This window comes from Euprymna scolopes, chromosome 7 (assembly GCF_053919585.1).
Source record: "Euprymna scolopes isolate OS-2025 chromosome 7, ASM5391958v1, whole genome shotgun sequence".
NCBI lineage: Eukaryota > Metazoa > Mollusca > Cephalopoda > Sepiida > Sepiolidae > Euprymna > Euprymna scolopes.
Genome location: NC_136488.1, coordinates 82460472 through 82474745, shown reverse-complemented (window position 1 = coordinate 82474745; position 14274 = coordinate 82460472).

The following is a 14274-nucleotide window of genomic DNA, read 5'->3' as shown; positions in this document are numbered from 1 at the left end:
TCTTTACAAAGGCTCTTATTGGTGAATGAAAGAATGTTTTTGTTCTTATTTACGACTCAATTGTTATGTTAGCAGACATTTTGCACCAATGAGAGTTGCCTCCCTTGAAATGTAGCTTCTTGCATGAACGTGAATAAAACGAGGCTAGCTGTCAACTAGCTTGGTTTTAATGCATACACTTCGTCCTGCTTTATTTCCCTGACAAAAACCTAACAAAACATGGTGTCAAAATAAGGCATATACAAATGAACCTGGGCAATACATAGCGGATGAGTTAAACAAAATAATAAACCATAAAACAAAAGAAATAAAATTCCGCAAATAAATTCCCAGCCCAAATTATTGGAAAAATGGATTTGAAGGTTCAACCATTACAGAACAGTGTCTGGACTAGATGAGAAGGCAATCCCTTGTTACATAGACACTCTGATATACTGCGTGGGTGATAAAACAGAAGATATTATCGCCATATTCAAGCTCTCCCCTGAGTAAATACAAAACTTTAACTTTAAAGGTAACACAAATGTAATATATGCACATGCCAGATTCAACCAGAGATGTAAAGAACAAGGTGAAAAATGTTGATTCTTTTATGATCGAGCTCCATGTACTGGCTAAAAACTACAATTTTAGGAACGTACACAAGGAACTAATTTGTGACAGAATTCTAGTCAGGTGCACAGATCCTAAGCTGTCATTGAATTTGCAAATGATTCCAGACCTTATCTTAGACAGGATCATCAGATGCATAAAGCAATATGAAGCAATCAAATGATAACGTCTCCTGCAATCACTATGACACATCAGTAATCAATTATTAACTGACAGCAAGGTTGCTGTCCATTCCGTCAGTCACAAAAGAAATTGCAAACAAGAGCAGATATATACAAGACCAAACCTAGACGAGAATCTCACTATGAGGATTAGCAGAAGAAAGGGTATGCACAGAGCATGTACCAGAGGCTGAATGCCACCACTGCAGTAACAAGACCCGTCATCAAAGACAGGTATGCTTTGTTATTCCAGTTACCTGCCACAATTGTGGCATGATTGACCATTATGTCCAGTGTTGCCACGTGAGAAGACTACATGAAGTTAAGCAGAATTCAGATGACAGCGAAAGCGATCAGAGTGCATACCTTAGTGTCCTGGTGATATAAAAAATCAACTTGAGCAAACCTTGATGAACCGACATCACTGTCAGTGGAGTACCATTGCAATCCCTGAGCACATTTACAAACTAAGGAGAGACATACCGGCCCTCTCAGATACATAAAAAACTCTGCATGATCTATGACACATTCCACTGAAAGTTACTAGAATGATCACTGCAACTGTCTTGCATATAAAGAACTTTCAACAAATCAGCAGATATTCATTATCCCCAATCTTGAGGAGCCGCTATTAGATCAACCATCAAAGCACATAACTGTCCACCCAAGCCTACATATCTTTGGGAGCAAAACACAACCATATAACCAAAACAGGAAATGCCAGATTTATTCAGAAACTTAGGCATATTTAGGAGAGAGTATAGTATACTGTTACATGCAGATGCGATTCTATACACAGTAATCACACCATAACACATACCATTACCTCTGATGATGAAAACACAAGGAGAACTCTGGAGAATGAAAAAAGTTGAGGATCATAAGCAGGATTGACTGAATGGTATTACAAGGGCGTGCAATAAGTAATGTCCTTGACCCACTTCCCATAGCAGTAGAGCAACGAAACTTGGCACAGTTATTAGTCTTTCTCTACATAGGAACCACCCAGAGTTATGCATTTCTCCCATCCTTTGATGCAGCTCTGGAGACCATTTTGTAGAACACCCCAGGTTGGTCCTCCAACCACTGCGTGACTTCAGGCTGCATCATCTGGGAAACGCTTTTCTTTCAAAAACAACTTTATGACTGGGAAGAGGTGAAAGTCAGAGGGTGCAAGGTCAGGAGAGTAGGGAGGATGGGGAAAGATTTCATAACCACATGCTCGTGCTTCTTATCTGGTGACATGCTAGTTGTGGACCGGAGCGTTGTCCTTCAGGAGGAGGGTAACTTTGCTGATCTTACCCCACCTCTTGATTTTGATAGCTTCCCTTAATTTCCTCAAAGGTGAGGCATAATAGGCTCCTGTAATTGTGGTACCCTTTGCCAGGAAATCTGTCATCACTACTCCGTCCTGGTCCCAGAAGACTGTGAGCATGACCTTGCCAACAGAGGCTGCACCCTTGCCTTCTTTGGAGGTGGTGAGTCCAAATGCTTCCACTGCATTGACTGGGCTTTGGTCTCTGGATCATAGTGATGGAGCCAGGTTTCATCCTGTGTAATCAGTCTTTTGAAAAACTTTGACTCATCTTCTTGGCACATCTCCAAATTCATCCTCGAGCACTCGATGTGTTCTCGCTTCTGGAATGGTGTGAGCAACCTGGGAATCCATCTGGCAGACACCTTATGCATATACAAATGGTCATGAATGATAGTTTCCACAGACTCTGTACTAATCTTGACATCTTGGGTTATTTGGCGAATAGTAATGCGCCGATCTTCCAAAATGGCAGCCTCAACTTGACAGACAGATGCCTCATCAATGGTAGAAGGGGGGGGGTGACCAGGTCTGGGAGCTGTTTCCACAGATTTCCGGCCTGTTTGAATTCACAATGCCAGCGTTTTACAAGGTCATATGATTGGGCATTATCACCATAAGTTTCTTTCATTTCATCAAAAGTGTCCTGTGATGTGCGTCCTTTCAAATACAAAAACTGGATCACTGCTCGACATTCAACAGGCTCCATTTCACACCTGACTCAGTTCAAACACCTGTAAAACAGAAACCACAATTAGTTCAGAGCTGTAATTTGCCACATAACCCGTAGAGATATAAATCATTGCACATGCAAAATTTCAGATAAATCAGACAACTAGAAGTGGGCCAGGGACATTACGTACAGTTCTGAATTTTTGAGATGAGGGCTGATTGTTTATATTAATTGTTTTCATCTGATTATTGTTTTCATCTTGAGTATTATTTTTAAAACGTTTCGGTTGGTGTAGCCTGTGACCTTCATCGAGATAATGACCAACATGTCTGACGAAAGTCGAAGGTTATATCAACTAAAATGTTGCACAAATAACACTTAAAATGAAAACAATAGTCGACTGAAAGGTGTTACAACATGGTGGTAGAACCAAAAGCAAACAGAAAGGTTAGAATATGTGTAGATATCACATAGTTCAACAAGTGAGATCTACTAGAGGCGCATGCCACAAGTTCTAGAGAATGAAATCAAAGTGATATGTATGCAGTATGACATGTTAATCCCTGGCAAAGATCAGCAAGAATATGATGCACAACTAAAAAGTACACTAAAAATCTAAGCTGCTGACATTACGTTCAACTCAGAAAAATGAAAGCATTGTGTTCAACACCTGTACTATGCCTTCATAACCCCTTAAATGAGACTAGCTTTTGCTGACACTTCATCTAGTGGGCTGGGAGCAGTGTTGTTACAATGACAGGATGACACAAAAATGCATCCCATTGTCTATGCTTCATGAGCCATGTCAGAGACCAAAACTCATTACGGCCAAATAGAAAAAGAAAGCCCTGACAATAACATGCGTATCTGAATGCTTCTCTGATTACTTTGTTGGACTCCACTTCATAATAGAGATGGATCACAAACCACTACTGCCACTGCTAGGTGCCACTGCTAGGTAACAAGAACCTCGGCAAGCTGCCGGTAACAATACAGAAGTTTCTGGTATGTTTAATGAGGCATGGATACACCATTCACTGGTAAGGAACTATATAACAGCTGATGCTCTTAGTGGTACTCAGCAATGGCCCCACCAAACGGGACAGGAACCTAAAGAAGACAGTGTTAGTATTCGTCCATATTATAATGGAATCCTTACCTGCCACAGAAAAAAAACAAAACGTCTAAAGGAAATGAAAGAAACCACCAAGACTGACAAGACCAGCAACTACATATCACAATTGGCAAGAAACGACTGGCAACGTCCATGTTCTAGCATTAGGCAAACCATATTGTGTCTACCACAGCAGCATCAGGTATGGTACACAGATCATAATTCCTTCATTGCTCTAATTGACCATGTTACCAAAATCCATTAGCGAATCACCAGGTGTAGAAAAAGTCTGGTAATCCATATAGTGGCCAGGATTAACTGACCGAATCAAAAGGGCTGTAGAAACTGTCCAACTTGTGCTGAGATAAGGTACCAACCGCCTGAACCTCTCCTGACAACTGAGCTTCCAATGAGACCATGGCATTTTCTAGCCTCAGATCTATTTGAATTGAAAGGCCACAATTATGTCATAGTTGTTGACTACTTCCCATGCAGAGATTGCTGTACTTCTATCAATAATAGGAAGCCTGAAGCCTGTTTTTGCCTAACACAGAATACTGGTCATCCTAAGAATGGAGCCAATTCACCTGAAAAGACTGCCAAATTTGCAAACAACTGAGGATTTTAGCACGTCAAAAACAGGCCTCGCTTCTCTCAAAGCAACAGAGTGGGAGAGGCCTGTGTAAAAAGTACGAAAGTATTGTTAAAGAAGGCAAAAGACCCTAATCTTTCTTTGTTTGCATACAAAGCAACATTAATTGACTGTGGGTCCAGCCTCAGTGAACTGTTCATGGACTGACGCTTGAGGACGAACCTTCCAACAAGCTAGATCTTGAACAACAAAAAAAAAAAACAAAAAAAAACACAACAACAACAAAAACAATAAATAAATAAATTTATTAAAGAATAAATAAATAAATAAATAAAATAAATAAAAGGGAACGATCATATAGCATGGACACTGAGAAACAACAAAGACTATTAAATTAAAAGGAGGAGATGTTATGTTAGCAGAGATTCTGCATCGATAGGAATTGCCTCCCTTGAAATGTAACTTCTTGCACAAACGTAAATAAAACAAGACTGACTGTCAGCCATCTTGGTCTAAACGCATACACAATTCATCTTGTCTTATTTTTCGGACAAATATCCAACAAAACATCAACGTTCTTTCTGTTTCATAAATACATGACACGCTTTGAATTCTAACGACCATGGTTCGTTAGAAAAAATAGCAAAAACATTTATTTCGTCGTTCACTAATAGGAGCCACTGTAAAGATACATCCAAAGAAGGTCGGAAGTTACATCAAGCGAAACGTTCTGAGAATAACACCCAGGACAAGAACAGTAATCCTACTGTCGAAATAATAAGTTATACAGATCAATATCAGATAACATAATGGGATAAAAATTGTATGTTTTTGTTTTGTTTTGTTTGTTTGCTTGTTTTTAAATATTATTAAATGAGGGAGGTTTGAGAGTTAAAATCAATATATTACATAGTAAAGGAAAAACAAATACGTTTTAATACTTTTGTTCGTCAAAAACAGAAAATGTCCTCATCAGACATGTGAAAACCTGGATCGGATCATCTTCAACAAGATGGAAGTTATGTTTTCCGTTGAGTTTGTTTCTCACAACGTTTGTGTACAGACTAGCATTCACATCTTTTATCATTATTTTTTGTAATTACTTATAGCATTATTTGTAATATTCTGTGTGCAGAAATAGCTGATTTTCTGAAAAATTTTTCTAAAAGGTTTTAGAAATTTTATTTTATTTTTAGTATTAGTTCTCTGTGCTAGTTAACTCTGTCACAGTAGCGGTTATGTTTTCGATCAAGTTCGTTTATGAACATGTTTGTGCAGTCTAGCGTCCACATCATTGTACGAGTTTGTGTTACCTGCATTCTGTGGAACTCATCCCTCAATCTTAAAAGACCCTTAGCTGGTGAAATGAAAGATTCCTGACCGAGTTTTGTTTTTTGGTACTACCCCATTTATATTTTTGTCCCTGCTCTACACCTGAAATATTGTTTCTTATCTTATAGGGTACCATCCATTCCCCTATTCCATCTTGATATATCTTTTGTTTTATACCCCACTTAGCTTCCACTCCCACTTAGAGAATGACTTATTTTGTGATCACTTAACAAAAATTGGGTAGTCTATACTTAGCAAAGGATTAGAAGGACCTTACTAACCTTCATCATTAGCATATTTTTTTTGTTTTTGTTTCTTTTTCTGTTTGTGTGTTTTTAATATTGTCCCACTTCCCGCCATGATTCGTGTTTCCTTTTTTTTTTATTTTATTTTTTTATTTATTTTTTTTTTTTTGTAAATAAATAGTCATCGGGATATTTTAAATAAGGTCAGTCCATATCGTGAATGCAGAGTTTTGGTGAGAATATCTAACATAAAATAGCTCCAAAAAGTTAATTGGCAAAATTGCACGAAACCAACTCCCATTCCTTTTCCCCACAATGATTAAGACTTCATGTCTAAGGCAAAAAAAAAAAAAAAAAAAAAAAAAAAAAAAAAAAAAAAAGAAAAATAAATTTGTGATTATTGTCTTGTTAAAACTTTTTTCATAAATGTCACTTTTTTGTATTTCGAGGGGGGTATTCTAAAAGTAAAACCTCCTATTTTTTAACTCAGAAAGTTTAAGAGCTACGAAGACGAGAGTAGTACCATTTAAACGAATGACCCTTTTCTCCAGAATTTATTTTTCTACATAGTCACCACCATTGTGAATGCATTTTTGGGCTGTGCATGGGCGCCCAGAAGTGCTTTGTCATATGAGGGTCGTCCCAAAACTAAAGTAAAAGTTTGCTAAGATGCACTTGAAAAATATTAAAGATTACATCAGCTGAAACGTTGTGTTTTTTAAAAATCTTATATTTGTCATTAATATGCACAGAATTATCTTCTATATATATAAAAGCGAAAATGTATGCATGTATGTATGTATGTATGTGTGTATGTTTGTGTGTCTGCTAAAAACTTTCGACAGACACAACAGAAATTCACAAACTCGCTATCATATTGAAGCTCCATCCTTCACACAAAAAATATTGAAAAATTGGCCAAAAACAGAGGTCAACAAAAACGGCCCTCTCACAACGACGACCGGTTCTACGCATGTGTCAGATGACGGTCTGACCTGATTTACTTTAAATGGTTGAAAAACTGAACAGATTTCATGTACGTCGCGTTAGGTCAGTTGGTTAACACGTTGGTTCGTTATCTAAGCGTTTTGGGTTTGAATCGTGGTGTGGGATGTCTTTTTGTTTTCGATTTTTTAAATTTAAATATTGAACCAGTGTTATTTAAGCCATTTTTTCACGTGACGTTCGTTTTTCTGTTTTTTTTTTTTTACTTCGCTTATCCATCCCCGACCACACCCAAAAACACCCGGGTACCCACCGATTTTTTAAATTTTAATATCAAAACAGGCTTATTATAACAATGCTTACGTCGTCGTCGTAACGCTCGACGACTTCCGTGCGCACACCTGTCAATTTGGTTCTTACTTAAATAAATTCAAACATCTTTCAGTAACTCATTCTGGCTGGCCGATTTTATTTTCAAACTTCGCCTCAGGCGTTCGGGTTCGATCCTACCAACTTTTACCCCCCCCCCCCCAGTTTCTTTTTTATTTAACACCACACACACCTCCAAACACCCGGGCAACGCCGGGTACCCCCACTAGTCTATAATATAAATTTCACTTGTCTGTTTAAATGTATGTATGTATGTATGTATGTATGTCTCACAAAAACTTTTGACACAGGCGACGGATTTCCACGAGATCGGTATCATTTTGGAGCTCAACCCTTCAGACGACAAATATTGAAAAATCGGCTAAAGACATTAATTTCTTCACCCTCAATTGGGCACTTTTCTACAGGGAGGGTCGTTTTTTTTTTTTTTGCGAATATTTTTGAAAATCATCCCCCTTTTTGATTGACTTGCCTTAATTTAAACCTTCATTACTTCTGGTTTGGTGATGGATGCAACAGTAAAGACATCACTTTTTTTTATTTTTCACATTCTCTTCCTCCTTTGTGATACGGGTTCAAGCCTGCCTACTACCACTTTTTTTTTTTTTTTTTTGCTTAACACACACCTCCAAACACCTGGGCAACGCCGGCCACCCAGACTAGTCAGAAATAAAAGACACAGTTTTATATATTTTATCACATTAAATTGAATTTTTATTTAATACTTTAATCCCATCTTAAAAATCCAGAAACATAATGTAACTTTTTTGTTTAAAATCGCTTAACCAATTTTCACCAAACTTAGTAAAAAAATTGGTCCTGGTCTTAGAACTGATCTAATTTGGAGATGTCTTGATCAGCAGTCAAGGTCAAAGATGAAGATCAAACTTTTGATAATAATTTCGGTTCTCTTTGTCGTAGAGACTTGCTATTTTGCCCATGTTGCAGCCAAGAAGTATTACATCTTATATGACCTTAGACTCGACATTTAGAAAGTTTCGTCAAGTTTAATTTTTGATAGCATTTTAACTTCCGCTTTTTTCCAAATTTTATGACGCTCTTTGAAACAATAAATATCATGCACAATTTTAGCCTGATCTGATAAAAAAGAGGTTTTCATGGGATAACTTTGCGAATACTTTTATTTTTAACTCGCATTCATCCCAAACAAGGCGCATTGCCACTTGGATGTAAGGGGCTATTATTTCAGACTATGCTTAGGGAAGATGAACAAGATGTTGGTTTACATTACATTTAAACTTCTGCATATCAGTACAATTAGGAAAGCAGGTAGCAGGAAGAGAATTCCAAAGTCTAGCTGTTCAAGGGAAGAAACTATTAGAGTAGAAGGCTTTCTGGCATTTAGATACCTCAACAGTGAAGGGGTGTGACTTTGTTGGTAAGCATATTTGTGAAGGGTATGTACGTCAAAGGGGCACAAGTGCACATTCCGTTAAAATACTTGTAAAACAGGCACAGAGATGCAACATTGCGGTGATTAGAACAAAGGTTGAAGCTTAATTGACAAAGTGGGATATATTAGATTGGAGACCTTTCTCTGGACCCTATCCAAGAGGGAGAGACTAATGGTAGATGCACTAGCCCAGATGTGGCAACAATACTCAATACATGGGAGAATGATGGCTTTGTTGAGGTACAGGATACTCTCAGGTGTAAGTAATCTTCTAGCATGATAGAGGGAGCCCACCTTCTTTGCAGCAGTCTTCGCAATGTCCTCAATGTATTTGTTTTATGGAGAAGTAAGGCCTAGATAAAACCTTGGCCTATCCTTACATTATCAGACAGTTTCACAACTGACTTAAGTTTTATATATTTTTACTAGTTTAATTTTATTTTTACCCATATTTCAATCCACAGTCAGATGATTGATTGGTGAAAGAAGATAGAAGAAAGAATAGTTGTTTTTTTTTTTAATCTGAAGTTATTAAATCTGAATTATTTAGTAGAACGAAATAGTTGAAAGAAAGTGACTATCAATCTATGGCTTTCTTTTCTGTAAAACATTCACAACGAAAACTTGTCTAGTTACAACAAGTGTAAATAATTTTACTTTCTTCCTCTCTGTACCTAAAACTAACTGGAATTTCTGTGGGTAAAGTTTCTTTCCAAAAACTACTCGTACATGGAACACAATACCACGAGGCTGCTTCCCAGATGACCTCAATGTAGTCATTTTCAAGTTCAATGTTAATAAGTTCTTGAATAATCAAATTCTGCCCAAATTCAATCATCGTTACCAATCCAGTTTTGTCTCACCGTCCACCTGATGAACTCATTAACCCTTATCCTCTAGTAGTTTTAAGCCTTCGTAACATATGTAACACTTTTAATAGAAAAAAAAATCTCTATCTCTACTATTATATAAAAGGAACTTTGTGTGTGTGTGTGTGTCTATACATGTGTATAAGTTCGTTCCCTATGGATTCGAAAACGGCTAAGCAGAGATCTTTATAAAATTTCACATGAAGGTACTTTATGTATCTGGCAATGTTGTTAGATAGTTTTTGTATTGGAATGTTGTCGATAAGTATCGATAATCGACAATCGAAATAATCCAATGAAAGAAGGAACAGGCGATTTTGACCGAAGTTAACACCTAACACAGCCTAACATCGCAAGTGCATTTGAGAAGTTTTTTTATCACACAAGCTAAAAGGTCAGACATATAAAATCAAAATGATGAATGTTTTCTGTTTAAAGTCAAATTGCATCATGATACTTGACTTTTTCATTTTAAACTTAAATTAAAGCCATTATCATTGCACAAGCAGTAAGACCGGGTGTATAAAATCAACAATAGATTCTTTGATATTACAAGGGCGTGTTTGAAATGAATGTTTTTCTTTAGAAGCGCAATTGAACCATCATACTTCACTTTTGCATTTTAAACTTTAATTCAAGCCATTATATAAAAAAAAATAATTTTATAAAATCAATATTTGATTCTCTACAGACTATGATGTATTTTGGACTAAGTCATGTGAAGCTTCTTCCCAGTGAACTGTGATGTGTCCCCAACTAGAGCAGGCAATGGATTTGATTCAAAATGGTCGATTTCACCGATTTTGATGACAATAAAATATGGGCGTGTAAGACATTCATTGATCATCATTAATCCTGGGTAACGTCCAGTCTCCCTGCTAGTTTTTTTTTTTATACATATATGTGAGGTGTTTATACGTCTTTTACGTGCTTTCCATTTCTTTGCATCATCGTCGTTTCGTGTAGTGGGTGCTATAAAAATAAGCTTCTTTTGTATGAAGGAAAATGACACAATGAGACGTTCACTAAGAGTTTTCATCAAGGTTTTATTAGGAGAGAATGGACTAGTGAGAGAGATAATGAGATACTAATGTTATCTTAGCTAGTTATTCATTTCCTAACTTACTAAAATGAGTGATGCAACAGACAGAAACTTTAAGATAATATTCTGCTTAGATTATTTCTATATTATTGGTGGTGTCTCACTCGCATGGCTTCCACAGAGAGACTGATCTGAAAACTTTAGTTTTCTCTCCGCTCAAAAACGTAATACTATTCTTCTTATTTCTCTGTTTTGTCTATGGCATGTGATCTCTGCTCCCTACCTCAACTTTACGTCAGCCATCTCTAGGAATGATTCTTTTTGGCAGATCAAGGTTATCATGACATGCACTAAATGTGAACCTAGTCAAAATTCACACTTAATTGCTGCTGACGTAGGGTCTCTAATATGTAACGTTTGACGATTGGAATATGTAACGTTTGACGATTGGATGATCTCATTTTTAATAGGCATGACATATGATAACGTTTTACACATCTATGTTATTACTAGGGCTGTGACAACAGCATATTCCTTTCATTGTTTTGACCCTTGAGTATATATCCGTTAATATCTTATATGTTTTTACGTAGACTGATGTGGTTCTCGGTTGGTTAACTGTGTTTAACTGTATCAGATATATACTCGAGAGTCATAAGAATGAAAAGAATACGCTATTGTTACAGCCCTATTTATTACCATGTACTCTGTGTGACCCTAGTCAAAATTCACACTAGCTGACTTAATCGCCATTGACGTAAGGATTGCTAATATGATGTTCATGTTGAATCTTTTAATTTTTCTAATCTGGTTATTGTGAGTATAGATTTTGTTTGCTGCAGCTTTAGATCCAATCACTGTTTTAATTTCAGCCATCGGTGAGACATTTTTTGAATGATTGGCCTCTAGTGTAAGTTATCTTGCCATTCTAAGTGAAAAGCCACTTGTACAAACAAATGCGAGCTTTGCCAGTTGTGTAAACAGAGATTGTTGTAGGGATGAAGTGTGTCGCAGGGAATAACAAGCATAGATATGTGACAACTTCTTGTGCATTACTAGATGAGAGAGAGAGAGAGAGAGAGAGAGAGAGAGAGAGAGAGAGAGAGAGTAGGGAGGAGCGAGATAAGAAGAGAGATAGGATAGAGAGTGAAGGAGAATAAGTATGGCAGGAGAAAGATAGAAATAAGGAGAGAAATAAGGAGAGATATATAGAGAAAGAGGGCTAGGAAGAAAGAGAAAGAGAGAAAAGGAAAGAAAGGGATAAGGATAGAGATAAGATAGAGAGTGAGGGAGAATAAGGATGGAAAGAGGGAGAAAACTTATAATAAAGCCATATTCCATTTGTTTGTTCACAGTATACGTCATAGATGACGTCATAACAGATGATATATATATATATATATATATATATATATATATATATTGCACAATATAAGTCATGATTTCATAGCAGATGGTATTATATATGATGATGTCATATGTGATGACATCACGTATGACGTCATAGCAAAAGAGACAATACAAAAAAGGAGGCGGTGGAGGCAAAAATGAAAAAGATTCCGGTTAGATTATCTAGTATACATATATAGAGAGAGGGAAAGAAAGAAAGAGAGAGATGAGATAGAGAATGGAGACGGAGAATGGAAGGAGAGAGATAGAGAGAAAGGAGGGGCAGGGAGAGTTAGAGAGATAAGTAGCGAGAGATAAGTAGAGAGAGATGAAATAGAGAGTGAGGGAGATAGTGATAAAGAAAGATGAACAGGGAGAGAAGGAATGAGAGAGATAAGGAGAGGGATAAAGAGAAAAAGAGATATAGGAAAAGATAGTGTTTAAAAGATGAATCAGAAGAGATAGAATAATAAAGAAAAGGAGAAAGAGAAATTGAAGAAAAAGATAAGGAAAGAGAGATAAGGAGAGAGAGAGAGAGAGAGAGAAAGAGAGAGAGAGAGAGGAGTGTAGAGAGATGCTGGTTCCGGCTTTCATCGATTTTCATCTATTATCACTTATGAATCACTGGGAAGATGGGGATTTGAGGAATGACTTAACAATTAAAAAATTGATATCTCATAACTATTCAATAAACTCGTCTCACTACAACAACTGCTAATAATTTCCTTACTCTGTTTTTGCACCTAAAACTAAATAAAAGTTCCATGAGCAAAATTTCTTAGAACTACCGGCATGTGGAACACCACAGGCCTGCTTTCCAGCTGATTATAACGCAGTCGTTTTCAAGTCTAATGTAAACAAATTCCTGTTGTGCTATCCTCTTAAATAATGAAACCCTACCCAAGTTCTACCACTACTGATCATCACGGTGTTGTCTCACCAGCCCTCTGACACTCGTTAATCCTTATCCTTACATGATTTTTGGGCCTTAATTAGAGATTAACCCCCCTACACTAGTAAAAATAAAAAAAAAACACAAGATTTACACAAAATTAGGGAAAAAGAAGTCATTTCAAACAAGGCATGAAACCACTTGATGTAAATAGCTATAAAGGACGTTGAACTTTGACCCCTTAACAGCCGAATTTCTGGGCGAAAACGGATTACAAAGATTTTACCAAATCTCAGTACCCTGTATATCAAATTTCAAGTCTGTAGACTGAAAATTGACGGTTATTGTGTAGGGAAATGTACACAGACAGACAGACAGACAGACAGACGCTTTCACTTTTATAGATATATAGATATATATATGCAATATTCTAACCTCTGTCGTTGGATACTATCTAACTGTTGTGTTTGAATACTGGCTTACAAAGTTAGGGATAACTTTGTGACTGGGTTCGAATCTCTCAACTGGCAGTAATTATCACTTTCTACACTGATTAGAACATATGTTCAAAAAACATGTGTCTGTAGGTATCCAAATAATTATTAATATTTATTTAAATATTATCAATGTATATATAACTAGCATGGGTACCCGGCGTTGTCTGGGTTGACATAAAGTTCCATTTGAAACATGCCTGCTATACTAATCATTTTCATCATGGGTAACATGGATACCCCCACAACAATTTTAAAAATCAAAGAACGGATAAAAACATGTAAATGTAATCGCCCCCAAAAAGAAGTATCTGATACCCTCTTCACAAAATATTTCGGCTGAAGGGATCACTGTCCTAAGAAAACTCACGATTTTGTGAACCTAAAAAAATAAACATTAATGCGTTTATTTTTTATTTTGGTAAATGTGTAGTTTAGCGCCGTAAATTATTTGCCAGATAAAAAATTATAAAAACTATTTGTTATATAAAACACATTGTTAGACCCAAAGGCTGAAATAAAACCAGAAAAAAATTTCCCAGCACAGAACACTGAAGACTCTATTGGTTAATTTATACTGCCATATTCTTGCGGAACAATGTATTAATAATGGGAAAAAGAATGGCCTTAGAGAAATGCTCATTTACAGTCAGTACAAATAGTTGGGTTCTTTGATGGTTTTGTTTTACAGCATATCAATCTTTTCTCTGTTATTTAATGACGAATCCAGTAATTTCTATTAAAAAAATGAAATTCTCATGAACAGGTTTCTCATAATAAAGTTCCCTCATGAAA